The sequence below is a fragment of the Oncorhynchus nerka genome, linkage group LG11, assembly GCF_034236695.1.
Source record: "Oncorhynchus nerka isolate Pitt River linkage group LG11, Oner_Uvic_2.0, whole genome shotgun sequence".
In the NCBI taxonomy this organism is placed as follows: Eukaryota; Metazoa; Chordata; class Actinopteri; order Salmoniformes; family Salmonidae; genus Oncorhynchus; species Oncorhynchus nerka.
Window position 1 is genome coordinate 44,166,081 of NC_088406.1, and position 18,606 is coordinate 44,184,686.

Genomic DNA, 18,606 nt, shown 5'->3' on the forward strand with positions numbered 1-18,606 from the left:
ATGTACCATATGGAACGACCATAGTCAGAGCAGACAGGTCAGGAACGTACGATGACGCTCCATTCACTTTCATAAGCCTTCATTAAAACTCATGCAGGACGCGATGAAAAAAAGGAACCATTTTATCTGTCAGCGGGAGAGAGGAAAACCAGAGTTTTCAGCGCCTACTGTCATTTACCACCGAGTTCAAACACTGTTTCCAGCCTGGGAACAACCGGAATGTGTAGCAGCCTGATGATGCATAAATTGGAGTAATGTTGTGAATAATTGATTGAAAAGTGTTTGGTCCTGATTCACAAATGCCTCTCATCTATTTATCACTATTAGGTGAAGCTGCCAGGCCCATTAGAGCAGCTGCTCGTTAGATGTCTGTCAATCAAGGGGGAGGGGAAACACACCAGGCACACTGATACTGGTATACATTTAGCGTGACGAACAGGTGATTGTGATATACTGTTAGTGTGAATATTCATGTTTTTCAGTATGTGTGTGTCTGTATATTGTCATGGCGTTGCCTTGTGCTTGGATGTGCATGCATTTTGCGTGACCATCTTTTTCTCTCTCTTTCTCTGCAGCAGGACGGCTCCTATGTTTAGCTGCAGCTAGCTAGCGAATCCTAGCTTTAAATGCCTCAGGCGTCTGCCATCTGTGCGCTCGCCACCGCCATATATCTAATTTATGGCTGGACTGAATGTGTAATGTAGTCCTATGTATGCATAATATATCACGTGATCATATATGTAAGAGGTGTGTGTAGTAGATGTAGTCTCGCTCCCATCAGGTTTGACTGCGCTGATGAAGAGCCCAGATGTTTCTTAGACCTGGTTAAAAGATCGAAATGCAGGCAGAATGCCAGATGTCTCATTAGGCAAATTTGATTGGGTTTCAAATTTAAAATTCTGAATGAGGCGCTTCCATATGTATGAATGTATGGGAGGGCACGTGTGCGTGCGTTCATTTGCATATGAGTATGTATATATTACAGTAGGCCCGTGTGTGCGCGCTTGTTTGTGTGTCTTTGTCTATGTTAGTGGTAGCATGTGTCTGTAATACATGTGCTTGTATAAATAAGGACCTGTCTGCTCCACTGTTCACTCTTTAGCATCAAAGTATTCTACTGTGCAGATGTCTATAATGCTGTCTTTGCCGTTTGCCGCCATACAGCATTCTAATGCATGGTCATATAATGTAGATTCAAATAATATAATGACAAGTTAAAATCAGAGTATATATTACACACAACATAATACAGATCAACAGTCATTTCGTTATAGCTGTTATTTCAGGCATCTCAACACATTTCTCTCCCCTTCTCAACATCCTTATGCTTACGAGCTCCACTGTTATCATGCTTGACTACTACTGCAACCAAGACGAAACAGACAGAAAAGGTGTGGTACTGCAACCTAGTGGTCAACATGTAAAATACATCAAGTGTTCTAACCATACAGCCAGCCTGCTGATGGCCTAGCCTCCATCATTTGCACCAAATGGACCATTTAATTGTCCCCACAGAGTAATTTCTCGAAGGAATTACAATGAAAATATTACAAACGTCACAATTTGCAACACTCGTGGGAAATATCTTCTACAAACATTTTAAAGCACATATTTCAAATTACCCAAATTCAGCCTAGTCAGACCATTATTGGGTGTATTTCAATGCAACTGAAACCAGGAATTGTAAAATAAATGTTTTGCTCAACAAGTTTACATTACAATATGTTTGCAGGCAAAGCCCAGGGTTCTAGACAGACTGGGTCATCAGTCTCCCACTGGCAGCCCAGTCCACTCTGACCTCTGCTGACCTATCTGTATGTCTGTCTGGTCATCTAGCTCCACTGACTTGGCACAGAGTTCCTCATGGACCCTATGTAGACTAGCCTGCCCTTCCTCACTCTCTAAACCCTCTACAACACACCTCCATGGTCTGACCCCTCCCTCCCTGCTGGATGTCCGTCCAACTCTTCTACTGTAATCGGTTTCTCCTTCTGAGGCGAGGCCTGGAGTTGTGCAGCTGGGGATCCTTGGCCCTCTGATCTTCTGCCCTCTTCCTCCCTCACCGCTACCACCACCTCTGAGATGATGTGCAGTGCCTTGGCCACAACACTAGAGGGCGCCGGTGGGGCGTCAGTTACACTTCCTGTGTCAGTTTCCGTCTCTGCGTAACTGGAGTTTTCCCTGCCCTTCTCACTGTGCCCAGGTCTCCGGATGGTCCTCCGATTCGTGCTGCGTCGTGACTGGTTGCAGTGCAGGGTGCGCCTGCGATGCCATTGGCTCAGCGATTGCTGGGCCTCGGTGCTGAGCTGGCGCGTGGCGAGACGAGGGCGGAAGCTGCTGATGTAGAAAAGAGAAGCATACAGGGACGTCAGGTAGTAACCTCCTGCAGAATAGAGAGACAAGAGACAAAAGGTAGAGAAAGAGAGAATAAGAGACAGAAAGGGGGTTACTATAAGGTGTATGTGTCCATGTACACATACAGTACCAGTCAAAAGTTTGGACACACCTACTCATTCAAGAGTTTTTCTTTATTTTTTACTATTTTCTACATTGTAGAATAATAGTGAATACATCAAAACTATGAAATAACACATGTGGAATAATGTAGTAACCAAAAAAGTGTTAAACAATCAAAATGTATTTTACATGTGAGACTCTTCAAAAGTAGCCACCTTTGCCTTGACAGCTTTGCACACTCTTTTGGCATTCTCTCAACCAGCTTCATGAGGTAGTCACCTGGAAAGCATTTCAATTAACAGGTGTGCCTTCTTAAAAGTTAATTTGTGGAATTTATTTTCTCAATGCTTTTGAGCCAATCAGTTGTGTTGTGACAAGGTAGGGGTGGTATACAGAAGATAGCCCTATTTGGTAAAAGACCAAATAAGCAAAGAGAAACGACAGTCCATCATTACTTTAAAACATAAAGGTCAGTCAATGCGGAACATTTCAAGAACTTTTAAAGTTTCTTCAAGTGCAGTCGTAAAAGCGCTATGATGAAACTGGCTCTCATGAGGACCGCCACATGAAAGGAAGACCCAGAGTTACCTCTGCTGCAGAGGACAAGTTCATTATAGTTACCAGCCTCAGAAATTGCAGCCCAAATAAACGCTTCACAGGGTTCAAGTAACAGACACATCTCAACATCAACTGTTCAGAGGAGACTGCTTGCATCAGGCCTTCATGGTCGAATTGCTGCAAAGAAACCACTACTAAAGGACCTAAGAAGAAGAGACTTGCTTGGGCCAAGAATCACAAGCAATGGACATTAGACCGGTGGAAATCTGTCCTTTGGTCTGATGAGTCCAAATTTGAGATTTTTGGTTCCAACCGCCGTGTCTTTGCGAGACGCAGAGTAGGTGAACGGATAGTTTCCACCGTGAAGCAGGGAGGAGGTGTGATGGTGCTTTGCTGGTGGCTACTTTGAATAATTTCAAATCTAAAATAAATGTTTATTTGTTTTAACACTTTTTCGGTTACTACATGATTCCATATGCGTTATTTCAAAGTTGTGATGTCTTCATTATTATTCGAAAAATAGTCAAATGTAGAATGTAGAAAATTGTAAAAATAAAAATCCCTTGAATGAGTAGGTTTGTCCAAACCTTTGACTGGTACTGTATATGGTTCTGTGGGTCTGCATGATACGTCTGTATAATTCGTACCCTCTCCCTGCAGCTGTGTGGGGTCCAGTAGCTCCATCATGTAGTTAGTGTCCAGCTGCAGAGTGACCACATCACTACGCAGAAGCACCCAGGTCAGACACGGCAGGAAGTCATCAGCCCCATACACCACTCCTGAGACAGAGGGGATGAGGGAGTCAAAGGTCAAAGAACTCCAAACATTATCCTTAATAGAGAGAAATACCCTAACCAACTCTATTCATACACATACTGAGGCTGAGCAGGTCTACCCTGCACCACCCACCTGGGTTGGCATTGGCCGTCATGCTGTGGTAGATGGTCTTGCAGACCTTGAGCAGGATATGGACCTTCCTGCTGGGGGAGTAAGACTGGTGCATGGCTGACCACCTCTGCTGGATCTTCTCCAAGGTGACAGGGTCAGGGACCCCCGCCCCAGGTGTCCCTTCCAGCTCCTCCACCCCCCGGCCTTCCAGGAGCCGCTGGTTTTCCCTCAGCTTCCGCAGGCTACCGTCATGGTCCCAACAGCTCTGGAGGCAGGTGTACAGGTGGGCGCTCACAGGCTTTAGGGCCACCTTGTGTAGGGAGAGCTCCAGTATGGCATCTAATGTAGATAGAGGACAGAGATAATGGAGGATAAGGAGAGACTGAGGTGTTAGAAACCAATTCTGGAAAATTATGTAGTTGGAGTATTTGTCCGTTTTGGCTTTGTAGTGCATCCTGAACTAAAGCTGAACCGTTTTTTTGTATAATAGTAGTGATATTCTGTTTTCGAACACTAATTTGTTAATGGATGGACTCACCCAGCTCCCCATCGGGTGTGTCCACCATACTGTCTATGAGGATGTGTATCTCAGGACAGTCCAGCAGTGTCTCTCTCAGGGCAGTGAGAGCCGTACGCACCTCCTGAAGCAGGTCCGCACCTGTCATTCCAGGGATAAACCCCGCCCCCAGGGTCATCTCAACGAATCCCATCACTGCCTCGGCAAACAAACCGCCCCTCCGCTTGCTGAGCTCCTGCACCCGCTTAGTCATCCTCTTCTGTGGACACCCCAGCCCACCAATGGCCAGGCCCACAGCCGAGAGGCGGTGTTTCACCTTGTCGGCCAAACGATGCGAGGGGTGGGGGGAGTGGGAAGGGGTGGTGACCGACTCCGGCTCCTCCTCCATGCTGCTGATTGACAGCGAGTCCATCTCCAGGGAGGGGGGGCGGAGGAGGGAGGGGGGTGGCGGTTTGGAGAGCCATACCCTGTCCTCAACCCAGGACACCCTGTGAGGGGACTGAGGGGCAGGGCTGAACAGGGGCTTGGGGTCTGAAGGGGGCCTGGTAGTGCGGTCCTGGGTCCAGGTTCTGTCGAGTGACTCAATGGAAGCATCCCTACTGGGCCTCCTCAGAACCACCCCTCCTGTTGGGGTGGGGGGAGACGGGGTAGCCTGGACTACAGGAGACCATGGAGATAAGGAGACAAGACCAAACATGTCAGTTAGTCGTTGGTTGATTTTGGTTTTGGCATAATGGCTCTATGATTTCTCATTAGCTCCTACAGTGAGAAGGATGATTCATGCGGTGACATTTTCCCACAGACAGGATGGACAAGGATAATAAAACAAGGTCCAATGCAGCCATTTTTGTTTATCTCAATTTCAAATCATTTCAGCTCTTACATCATTTTCACAATTTTATTATTCCAACCTCATAGTGTGGAAATACATATAAATCATAGGTAAATCATGTTTTTAACCACACTGGGCCTTTAACAGCAAAATCACTTTACCTGGATTATCAGACCTGGAGCTGTAGGACTCCTGCTCCATTGAGATAGCTCTCTTAGTAAGAAGGCCCGACCCTGACCAAGGTCTTGTTGTACTCAGTCGTCTCTCACGCCTATAATTCGCTGGCCGATTAACTCGCTGTGGGCTGGTTGGTTGATGGGTCAGCCAGTCATCGCCATGCTCATGCAGATAGAGTGGGTTGATGATGCACAGAGCACCATTGGCTGCTGTCAGCTATTGAACAGAAGACACATTTGAGAGGGAGCTTGACTGTGTATTTAAAAGGCATGAACCAGATGAGGATCTTTCCGAAAATGAAAAATGATCATTGGAGAATGATTTGAATTTGATACAATACAATGGTTTATGGTTTCAGTATTAAAGGCCATTTTTATCTCAATATCAAATCATTTCTGGGGAACAAATAAATACCTTACTATATTGGTTTTGCATTAAAATGGTCAAAAAGAAACAAAAAATATTTTTTTAGCAAAACAATCTTTCTCAATCAATAATTTTGCTAGGTCTGTCTGGGAGAGGTCTGAGTGGGGAGGGGAAGGGCACCAAAGCAGAGGAGGGGGTTATTGACAGAGAGGTGTGGTACTCCCTTTGTCATTGGTGTATTACACCTTATTCCGCCTGGTGTGGTCACCTGGCAAGCCAAAACTCCACCCATGCATCCTGTATATGGGAGCCAGCAACTATCAGGAAATAACACTAACCACGTTTCCTTCCACAGTTTTTATGTGAGTAAAGTCATACCGTATAAAAAAAAAGTAATGACAACTTTGATGGAAACAGGAAGTTTCGGTATAATTTTTTTAAATGCAGACAGATCATTTGTTTGTTCGACATGGTGGGATCTTTTTGTGTCTGTAAAATTAATTATTTGAGAAATTGCGGTGAAAATGCCTTTATGCGCAAATATAGATATAATAACCATAATATTGAAGTAAAATCACACAATGATATGGTATGGGGTCCTCCTACTATGACTGGGGAAACCATGCAGTTTGTTAGGCTACGCATTAAAAATATTATGATGAGCCTCCCGAGCAGTGGTCTAAGGCACTATCCCAGTGGTCTAAGGCACTATCCCAGTGGTCTAAGGCATTATCCCAGTGGTCTAAGGTACTATCCCAGTGGTCTAAGGCACTATCCCAGTGGTCTAAGGCACTATCCCAGTGGTCTAAGGCACACTATCCCAGTGGTCTAAGGCACTATCCCAGTGGTCTAAGGCACTATCCCAGTGGTCTAAGGCACTATCCCAGTGGTCTAAGGCACTATCCCAGTGGTCTAAGGCACTATCCCAGTGGTCTAAGGCACTATCCCAGTGGTCTAAGGCACTATCCCAGTGGTCTAAGGCACTATCCCAGTGGTCTAAGGCACACTATCCCAGTGGTCTAAGGCACTATCCCAGTGGTCTAAGGCACTATCCCAGTGGTCTAAGGCATTATCCCAGTGGTCTAAGGCATTATCCCAGTGGTCTAAGGCACACTATCCCAGTGGTCTAAGGCACTATCCCAGTGGTCTAAGGCACTATCCCAGTGGTCTAAGGCACTATCCCAGTGGTCTAAGGCACTATCCCAGTGGTCTAAGGCACTATCCCAGTGGTCTAAGGCACTATCCCAGTGGTCTAAGGCACACTATCCCAGTGGTCTAAGGCACTATCCCAGTGGTCTAAGGCACTATCCCAGTGGTCTAAGGCACACTATCCCAGTGGTCTAAGGCACTATCCCAGTGGTCTAAGGCACTATCCCAGTGGTCTAAGGCACTATCCCAGTGGTCTAAGGCACACTATCCCAGTGGTCTAAGGCACTATCCCAGTGGTCTAAGGCACTATCCCAGTGGTCTAAGGCACTATCCCAGTGGTCTAAGGCACTATCCCAGTGGTCTAAGGCACTATCCCAGTGGTCTAAGGCACACTATCCCAGTGGTCTAAGGCACTATCCCAGTGGTCTAAGGCACTATCCCAGTGGTCTAAGGCACTATCCCAGTGGTCTAAGGCACTATCCCAGTGGTCTAAGGCACTATCCCAGTGGTCTAAGGCACTATCCCAGTGGTCTAAGGCACTATCCCAGTGGTCTAAGGCATTATCCCAGTGGTCTAAGGCATTATCCCAGTGGTCTAAGGCACACTATCCCAGTGGTCTAAGGCACTATCCCAGTGGTCTAAGGCACTATCCCAGTGGTCTAAGGCACTATCCCAGTGGTCTAAGGCACTATCCCAGTGGTCTAAGGCACTATCCCAGTGGTCTAAGGCACTATCCCAGTGGTCTAAGGCACTATCCCAGTGGTCTAAGGCACTATCCCAGTGGTCTAAGGCACACTATCCCAGTGGTCTAAGGCACTATCCCAGTGGTCTAAGGCACTATCCCAGTGGTCTAAGGCACACTATCCCAGTGGTCTAAGGCACTATCCCAGTGGTCTAAGGCACTATCCCAGTGGTCTAAGGCACTATCCCAGTGGTCTAAGGCACACTATCCCAGTGGTCTAAGGCACTATCCCAGTGGTCTAAGGCACTATCCCAGTGGTCTAAGGCACACTATCCCAGTGGTCTAAGGCACTATCCCAGTGGTCTAAGGCACTATCCCAGTGGTCTAAGGCACTATCCCAGTGGTCTAAGGCACTATCCCAGTGGTCTAAGGCACACTATCCCAGTGGTCTAAGGCACTATCCCAGTGGTCTAAGGCACTATCCCAGTGGTCTAAGGCACTATCCCAGTGGTCTAAGGCACTATCCCAGTGGTCTAAGGCACTATCCCAGTGGTCTAAGGCACTATCCCAGTGGTCTAAGGCACACTATCCCAGTGGTCTAAGGCACTATCCCAGTGGTCTAAGGCACTATCCCAGTGGTCTAAGGCACTATCCCAGTGGTCTAAGGCACACTATCCCAGTGGTCTAAGGCACTATCCCAGTGGTCTAAGGCACACTATCCCAGTGGTCTAAGGCACTATCCCAGTGGTCTAAGGCACTATCCCAGTGGTCTAAGGCACTATCCCAGTGGTCTAAGGCACTATCCCAGTGGTCTAAGGCACTATCCCAGTGGTCTAAGGCACTATCCCAGTGGTCTAAGGCACTATCCCAGTGGTCTAAGGCACTATCCCAGTGGTCTAAGGCACACTATCCCAGTGGTCTAAGGCACTATCCCAGTGGTCTAAGGCACTATCCCAGTGGTCTAAGGCACTATCCCAGTGGTCTAAGGCACTATCCCAGTGGTCTAAGGCACTATCCCAGTGGTCTAAGGCACTATCCCAGTGGTCTAAGGCACTATCCCAGTGGTCTAAGGCACACTATCCCAGTGGTCTAAGGCACTATCCCAGTGGTCTAAGGCACTATCCCAGTGGTCTAAGGCACTATCCCAGTGGTCTAAGGCACTATCCCAGTGCTTGAGGTATCACCACAGACCCAGGATCGGTTTGGCCGGGGGGAGGCTTTACTTGGCTCATTGCCTTCTAGCGACTCCTTGTGGCGGGCCTGGCGCCTGCTCCACACATTGGTGCAGCTGGCTTCCGGATTAAGCGGGCGGGAGTTAAGAAGAGCGGTTAGGACGCATGACTCGACCTTCGCCTCTTCCGAGCCCGTTGGGAAGTTGCAGCGATGAGACAAGATAGTCATTTGATCGCAATTGGATATCACGAAATTGGGGAGAAAAAGGGGGTAGAAAAAATAATAATAATAAGTTATGATAAACTACACAGGGTGGTGAAAGTGCATTGTGATGTCAATGCTCCTTTCCAATAAATATCAAGGGTCTTATTCTGGTGACATGGTGATCGATACTTGACTGCCATTTGATAAATACAATTATTCTTGCTCTTATCCATAATAATCACATCATGTAAAGTAGTCTATCCTCACTGTATCTGTGAGCTGTTGGCTAGAACACATGTGCCAAGACTACTTTTTGTGACAAAACTATCAGTAGACTTGAAAATGCGATGGAAGCACATTGAACTTTCAATTTTTGTTCTGTACTTGAAAACATAAGCGAAAATGTACATTTTGTGTGCACTATGTCATCACGCACTGATTTCTATCCACAACAAGTCAGTTTGGTGGAAAAACAGCACTGGTGGGAAAATGTGCATATTTTCTTCATGCAGATTCTAGAATATATTCCCACCAGGGCTGATTTCAAGGTTTTACTGCTAACCTACAAAGCATTACATGGGCTTGCTCCTACCTATCTCTCTGATTTGGTCCTGCCGTACATACCTACACGTACGCTACGGTCACAAGACGCAGGCCTCCTAATTGTCCCTAGAATTTCTAAGCAAACAGCTGGAGGCAGGGCTTTCTCCTATAGAGCTCCATTTTTATGGAACGGTCTGCCTACCCATGTCAGAGACGCAAACTCGGTCTCAACCTTTAAGTCTTTACTGAAGACTCATCTCTTCAGTGGGTCATATGATTGAGTGTAGTCTGGCCCAGGAGTGGGAGGGTGAACGGAAAGGCTCTGGAGCAACGAACCGCCCTTGCTGTCTCTGCCTGGCCGATTCCCCTCTTTCCACTGGGATTCTCTGCCTCTAACCCTATTACAGGGGCTGAGTCACTGGCTTACTGGGGCTCTCTCATGCCGTCCCTGGAAGGGGTGCGTCACCTGAGTGGGTTGATTCACTGATGTGGTCATCCTGTCTGGGTTGGCGCCCCCCCTTGGGTTGTGCCATGGCGGAGATCTTTGTGGGCTATACTCATCCTTGTCTCAGGATGGTAAGTTGGTGGTTGAAGATATCCCTCTAATGGTGTGGGGGCTGTGCTTTGGCAAAGTGGGTGGGGTTATATCCTTCCTGTTTGGCCCTGTACGGGGGTGTCCTCGGATGGGGCCACAGTGTCTCCTGACCCCTCCTGTCTCAGCCTCCAGTATTTATGCTGCAGTAGTTTATGTGTCGGGGGGCTAGGGTCAGTTTGTTATATCTGGAGTACTTCTCCTGTCCTATTCGGTGTCCTGTGTGAATTTAAGTGTGCTCTCTCTAATTCTCTCTTTCTCTCTTTCTTTCTCTCTCTCGGAGGACCTGAGCCCTAGGACCATGCCCCAGGACTACCTGACATGATGACTCCTTGCTGTCCCCAGTCCACCTGGCCGTGCTGCTGCTCCAGTTTCAACTGTTCTGCCTTATTATTATTCGATCATGCTGGTCATTTATGAACATTTGAACATCTTGCCAAGTTCTGTTATAATCTCCACCCGGCACAGCCAGAAGAGGACTGGCCACCCCACATATGCTCTCTCTAATTCTCTCTTTCTTTCTCTTTCTCGGAGGACCTGAGCCCTAGGACCATGCCCCAGGACTACCTGACATGATGACTCCTTGCTGTCCCCAGTCCACCTGACCGTGCTGCTGCTCCAGTTTCAACTGTTCTGCCTTATTATTATACGACCATGCTGGTCATTTATGAACATTTGAACATCTTGGCCATGTTCTGTTATAATCTCCACCCGGCACAGCCAGAAGAGGACTGGCCACCCCACATAGCCTGGTTCCTCTCTAGGTTTCTTCCTAGGTTTTGGCCTTTCTAGGGAGTTTTTCCTAGCCACCGTGCTTCTACACCTGTATTGCTTGCTGTTTGGGGTTTTAGGCTGGGTTTCTGTACAGCACTTTGAGATATCAGCTGATGTACGAAGGGCTATATAAATAAATTTGATTTGATTTATTCACTAATTGGAAGGAAACCTAGCTACTGGTATAATTACAGTGTTAGCTTCTTCTGTTGTACAATATGATATCAAAACACAATAAAAACGTAATTTCGACTGCCCTGGGCCTTTAAAACCTACAGTGGGGAGAACAATTATTTGATACACTGCCGATTTTGCAGGTTTTCCTACTTACAAAGCATGTAGAGGTCTGTCATTGTTATCATAGGTACACTTCAACTGTGAGAGATGGAATCTAAAACAAAAATCCAGAAAATCACATTGTATGATTTTTAAGTAATTAATTTGCATTTTATTGCATGATATAAGTATTTGATCACCTACCAACCAGTAACAATTCCGGCTCTCACAGACCAGTTAGTTTATCGTTAAGAAGCCCTCCTGTTCTCCACTCATTACCTGTATTAACTGCACCTGTATGAACTCGTTACCTGTATAAAAGACACCTGTCCACACACTCAATCAAACAGACTCCAACCTCTCCACAATGGCCAAGACCAGAGAGCTGTGTAAGGACATCAGGGATACAATTGTAGACCTGCACAAGGCTGGGATGGGCTACAGGACAATAGGCAACCAGCTTGGTGAGAAGGCAACAACTGTTGGCGCAATTATTAGAAAATGGAAGAAGTTCAAGATGATGGTCAATCACCCTCGGTCTGGGGCTCCATGCAAGATCTCACCTCGTGGGGCATCAATGATCATGAGGAAGGTGAGAGATCAGCCCAGAACTGACCTGAAGAGAGCTGGGACCACAGTCTCAAAGAAAACCATTAGTAACACACTACGCCGTCATGGATTAAAATCCTGCAGCGCACGCAAGGTCCCCCTGCTGAAGCCAGCGCATGTCCAGGCCTGTCTGAAGTTTGCCAATGACCATCTGGATGATCCAGAGGAGGAATGGGAGAAGGACATGTGGTCTGATGAGACAAAAATAGAGCTTTTTGGTCTAAACTCCACTCGCCGTGTTTGGAGGAAGAAGAAGGATGAGTACAACCCCAAGAACACCATCCCAACTGTGAAGCATGGAGATGGAAACATCATTCTTCGGGGATGCTTTTCTGCAAAGGGGACAGGATGACTGCACCGTATTGAGGGGAGGCTGGATGGGGCCATGTATCGCGGGATCTTGGCCAACAACCTCCTTCCCTCAGTAAGAGCATTGAAGATGGGTCGTGGCTGAGTCTTCCAGCATGACAACAACCCGAAACACACAGCCATGGCAACTAAGGAGTGGCTCCGTAAGAAGCATCTCAAGGTCCTGGAGTGACCTAGCCAGTCTCCAAACCTGAACCCAATAGAACATCTTTGGAGGGAGCTGAAAGTCCGCATTGCCCAGCGACAGCCCCGAAACCTGAAGGATCTGGAGAAGGTCAAAATCCCTGATGCAGTGTGTGCAAACCTGGTCAAGAACTACAGGAAACGCATGATCTCTGTAATTGCAAACAAAGGTTTCTGTACCAAATATTAAGTTCTGCTTTTCTGATGTACCAAATACTTATGTCATGCAAATGAATTACTTAAAAATAATATAATGTGATTTTCTGGATTTTTGTTTTAGATTACATCTCTCACAGTTGGAGTGTACCTATGATTAAAATAAATTACAGACCTCTACATGCATTGTAAGTAGGAAAACCTGCAAAATCGGAGATGTGTCAAATACTTGTTCTCCCCACGGTATATAGATTTGAAAAAGGACATACAGTATTCAAATGTAAGATACACCTCTTTGAATGAAGAGCAAAAGGCCCTGTGACGTCAGTCTGAACTGCGGTACACTGCATCTCATCTATGATGCTGAGAGTGACAATTGACTGGGTAACATTACAAAGCACTAGGAGAACCCAAAGCAGACATCCGCTTTTCTGTGTGAACCACATGTCAAACCATGGCAACACATCCGCTAGAGTGGGTCTCCAACTACATGTCATGTTAAAGCGGAATACAAGACAGTGAATAGGTCCCAACCTTTATAGACATGTTGTGAAGCTATGAATGCAACTGATTACCTGTATGGTGCACATGGCAGTACCAGGAGCCCTCTGAGTCATGTGATCAGGCTGGAGGTCAGAGGTGGGACACAGCCAGGATTCTATATATAAACAGGCACACAAAAAGAGAGGGAGGAAAATAGATCAAACATTAGAATGAGAGAAGAGGAGGTGGTAGTCGTCAAGAGGAGTAAAAGGAGGAGCACATAGAGGACAAGACGTTTGATATGAAGTGACTAGGATGGATGACAAGGAGATAGTTGTGCAGAAGGAGTGAAAGGAAGATGATAAGTGGATGAGAGCGTGGGTGAGGAAGAGGAGAGATGGAGAGGGTGAATTCAGACTTACTGGGACCCAGCTGGGACAGACTGTTGGACTGTCGCTGATCTGTTAGACTGTAGAGCCACGGAGGGATGAACAGACACACTGGCAACACGTCCCTGGGAGAGAGAGAGAGAGACAGAGAGATTAATGAAATACATCAGATGCATAACTGATAAATACTGTAGTTAGTATACAGTATAGCGCAGGTTGTTGTAACTCACCTGCTCATAGAGTAGAACACCACTAACTGGGCCAGATCAGAGAAGCCTAAAAATGACTGAGATAGCTGATAAGCTGAGAAAGAAGAACAGAGAGTTTATTATAAGGCGTACAACAAATTTGAGATAAACTTTTTTTTTTAAACAGGGAAGTATATGAAAGTTGAGGTTCTGGTCAATACAAAATGCATGCGTGTCTGTCTTGCCTACCTGCACCAGTGCGATGTATGGGGTTGTCTGTGACATGTCCACTCTCTCCTCCAGTGGCCACACACAGCAGGCCGGGCTGGGAGGCAGAGTCCCTCAACACCAGGAAGCTCTGTGAAAGGAGAGAGAGAGGTGACGAGAAGCCTCATTACACTGTGTCTGGGTGTTAGGAAACTTTGACTGTGCAGAGCAGCTTCACAGAAAAGGACAAGATGGATTTTTCTGTGGAACAGTCATTCAAGGCCTAGAGAAGTGAGCAAGCCAGGCTAACCTCACACCAACGCTAACTAAGTGGCAGAGAATGTGCAAGCACAAATAACACACACATATTCAAATACATGTACGCACCAAAAACTCACAGCGAAATAAGTGAGCATGCGCACACACACACACGCAATAGACCTACAGACACACTGCAGGAAGTGGGTTTGACGAACAGTGTGTTCAGGAATAGATGACTGACTGTGATAGCGAAAGACACATTGGTATGTTCACTTTGAGTCAAGTCAAAAACAAACTATAGGTATCAGCAGTTTGATGCAAGGCAAGCTATATTTAATATCAAGTTCTTTAAATATCGACGCATATCGTCAACTAAACCTGTGGAAGAGAAATTAACTTTGTTCACATCATCATTTGCAATGACTAGATAGTGCCTTCACAAAGTATTCATACCCCTTGACTTATTCGACACTGTTGTGTTACAGCCTGAATTCAACATGGACTATAGATATTTATAAACTGGGTGGTTCGAGCCCTGAATGTTGATTGGCTGACAGCCATGGTATATCAGACTGTATGCCACAGGTATGACAAAACACTTATTTTTACAGCTCCAATTACATTGGTAACCAGTTTATAATAGCAATAAGGCACCTCGGGAGATTGTGGTATATGGCCAATATACCACGGCTAATGGCTGTGTCCAGGCACTTAGCCGTGGTATATTGGCCATATACCACACCCCTCGTGCCTTATTGCTTAAATAGATTCTCACCCATATATACACAATACCTAATAATGACAAAGTGAAAACATGCAAAAAAAATATTTTTGCACATTTATTGAAAATGAAATATTAAAGTATTACATTTACATAAGTATTCACACCCCCGAGTCAATACTTTGTAGAAGCACCTTTGGCAGCGATAACAACTGTGAGTCTTTCTGGGTAAGCCTCTAAGAGCTTTCCACACTGGGATTGTGCAACATTTGCCCATTATTATTTTCAAAATTCTTCAAGCTCTGTCAAATTGATTGTTGATTATTGCTAGACAACCATTTTTAAGCCTTGCCGTAGATTTTCTAATAGACTTCAATCAAAACTGGGGCGGCAGCGTAGCCTAGTGGTTAGCCTAGTGGTTAGAGCGTTGGACTAGTAACCGGAAGGTTGCGAGTTCAAACCCCCGAGCTGACAAGGTACAAATCTGTCGTTCTGCCCCTGAACAGGCAGTTAACCCACTGTTCCCAGGCCGTCATTGAAAATAAGAATGTGTTCTTAACTGACTTGCCTGGTTAAATAAAGATAAAAAAAAATTAAAACTCGTCCACTCAGGAACAATTGATGTCTTCTTGGTAAGCAACTCCAGTATAGATTTGGCCTTGTGTTTTAGGTTATTATCCTGCTGAAAGGTGAATTCATCTCCCAGTGTCTGATGGAAAGTAGACTGAACCAGGTTTTCCTCTAGTATTTTGCCCGTGCTTAGCTCCATTCCGTTTCTTTTTTTTATCCTGAAAAACTCCTCAGACCGTAACGATTACAAGCATACCCATAACATGATGCAGCCATCACCATGCTTGGAAATATGGAGAGTGCTACTCAGTAATATGTTGTGTTGGATTTGCCCCAAACATAACACTTTTTATTCAGGACAAAGTGAATTGCTTTGTCACATGTTTTGCAGTATTACTTTAGTGCTTTGTAGCGAACAGGATGCATGTTTTTGAATACTTTTCACTGTCATTTAGGTTACTTTTGTGGAGTAACTGCAATGTTGTTTTTCCATCCTCAGTTTTCTCCTATCACAGCCATTAAACTCGGTAACTGTTTTAAAGTCACCATTGGCCTCGTGGTGAAATCCCTGAGCCGTTTCCTTCCTCTACGGCAAGTGAGTTAGGAAGTAACCTGTATCTTTGTAGTGACTAGGTGTATTGATACACCATCCAAAGTTTAATTAATAACTTCACCATTCTCAAAGGGATATTCAACGTCTGCTTTTTTATTTTTTTACCCATCTACCAATAGGTGCCCTTCTTTGCGAGGGCACCTCCCTAGTCTTTGTGGTTGAATCTATGTTTGACATTACATGTAATTGTGTGTGTGGGGTACAGAGATGAGGTAGTCATTCAAAAAGCATGTTAAACACTATTATTGCACACACAGTGAGTTCATGCAACTTATTAAGTGACTTGTAAAGAAAATGTTTACTCCTAAACTTATTTAGGCCATATCAAAGGGGTTGAATACATATTGACTCAAGACATTTCAGCGCTTATGTAAAAATGTAAAAAAATATAATTCCACTATGACACTATGGGGTATTGTGTGAAGGCCAGTTTAAATTTAAATTTTAAATTCAGGCTGTAACACAACAGCATTTTGAAAAAGTCAAGAATAACATGTAAGTGTTGCTCTTTCTTACAGTGCTACTGCCTATCCACATGGATAATGTGTTGGGGGAAAAAACATTGCTAAAGTGCTTTTCTTATCCCACCAATTCAACCTAAACCCTGACATACAGTCGTTTTTACAGTGTAATAGGATGCTGTATCCAGATACTGGATCACCATTGTCTCACCGTACTCACTTGTCTCAGAGGCTGGTCTTGTTAAGAAAGGGTCCTTAAAATAGCTGGGGTTCTTTAGCAAACCGAAAATACTTTCTGCAACGATCAACTTCGACGCCACTACTCAGTCTGCTCCTCTTTCTTTCAGTCCATCTGTGTCTCTCCTCTCTTACTCTCTCACACATGCAGCACTTCTGCATTCATTTGCTTTTATGCAAAGTAAGGAGAACTACAAGTGCAACTCGACATGCTGTAAGTGCCTGCTTCCATTTCATCTGTAATATCGCAGCCTGTCCACATGCTAACCTAATGTACCAAGGTGACCTGGAGAGTAGGCCTACGGGCCTGAATACAAAGAGGTCAACCATGAGGTCAGATAGTAGATAGTGGCATGGACCTACACAGTGTGTCCCCGTCCCAAATGGCAGAGCCATTTGGGCCCTGGTCAAAAGTAGTGCACTATATATGGTATAGGATGCCATTTGGGACGGACACATACTGTGTAGGTCCATGCCACTATCTACTATCTGACCTCATGGTTGAGGGTAGTGGGGGGGGAACTCACCCCAGCAGGCCGGCCCCAGAGGGCAGCATGGGCACCGTCTCTATCCCAGGGGCCCCCAGGGGCCCAGGCGTCCTGACACAGTCGCAACCTGTCCAGCAGAGTCAGGGGCCTCCTTGAAACTCCGTCAGTAACCTCATTCTCTGTCCTCACCGTGCCACTCACACCTCTAGAGATAATGGCACAACAGGGGGTAATTACAGACACCATAATATACTGTTACAGCATACCGGGGCGGTTTACCAGCCTAGTTCAGGACTAAAAAACAAGATTTAAAATGCCTTTCAATCCAGGACGACGTTTAATCAGTGTCCTGGAAACCGCCAGAGCTTGTATAAACCTATACCCCGAGTAGGTCCCTAATAACGATCCATGGGGTGGAGAAAAGATCCTCACCTGTGAGAGTCATCCTTCTCATCCTGATCTTCCAATCCCCTCATCATCCCAGACTAGAGGACACCACAGAAACATAGTGTACAAAATGTTTAGTGTATGCCAACCGCAAATAGATTAAGATTAAATCCAATATATCAACATTAAAGATTTTTTTTTTAAGAACATGAGAAAAAAATGACCATTTGAAAAAGTTATTCTGGAATAGAAGAGTGATAACATCCTTCTTCAACACACATTTAAAGGGATAGTTCACCCAAAATACATTATTTTGACATGAAAAAGGGTTACTTACTGTTAATAGGCCCTATTTGGCTGTTTTCAAAGTAGCTGTGACTTTGTGGCTTCCCTTCAGCCTGACAGAAACTCCACAGATCTCTTCATGTTGTAACCTTGTGCCAACAGATTGTCCTTTCACATTCTAACTACGTTGCTCAACAATTTATCTTATTGATGAAAAATGACAGGGTAAAAAAAATCCTAATGCATACTTCGTACAGGGTAAAAAAAATCCTAATGCATACTTCGTACCTTAGCGAGATAGTATTTTGCTGTTCCGTCAGAAGTATGTATTGTGTCGATGCTTTACCTGCCTCTACCACACTCGACTACACACCTTGACATTTGATGTTGCACTTTCACTTGCTCACAAGTTCTCAACTTATTTTTGTTTTCTCATTCTCTCCTCCTCCATCTCCCACCCCCCTCATGTGGTTAACCTTGCTAACACATTTAACATAGAAAGAAATGAGTCTGCTTAGCCTTTTTTCCTCAAGACCTGAATAATACTGATCTCTCTCTCTTTTACTCACAGACAAATCTGTGTGTTGCACTTTATAGAGGTGAAAACACAGACAAAAATGCATTCACAGACACTGCCATTTAAGAGTCAGGGAAGTGGTGTGAGTATGGAGGGTGAGATGGTGAATAAAAGATGGGATTCTAAGTATAAGTGTGCAACAGTATTTTCTGTTCAACTAATGGCTACAACACACTACATAGAAATAAACAACGCATGCACCCTGTCACAGACAACATCAATTGTACCAATCAA

The 18,606-nt window shown here is 45.2% G+C and overlaps 1 pseudogene; it reads right to left on the reverse strand.

The window, feature by feature from the left end:
• Positions 1 to 1,214: 1,214 nt before the first annotated feature.
• On the reverse strand, positions 1,215 to 18,573 carry LOC115136945 (ras and Rab interactor 3-like; annotated as a pseudogene).
• Positions 18,574 to 18,606: the final 33 nt, after the last annotated feature.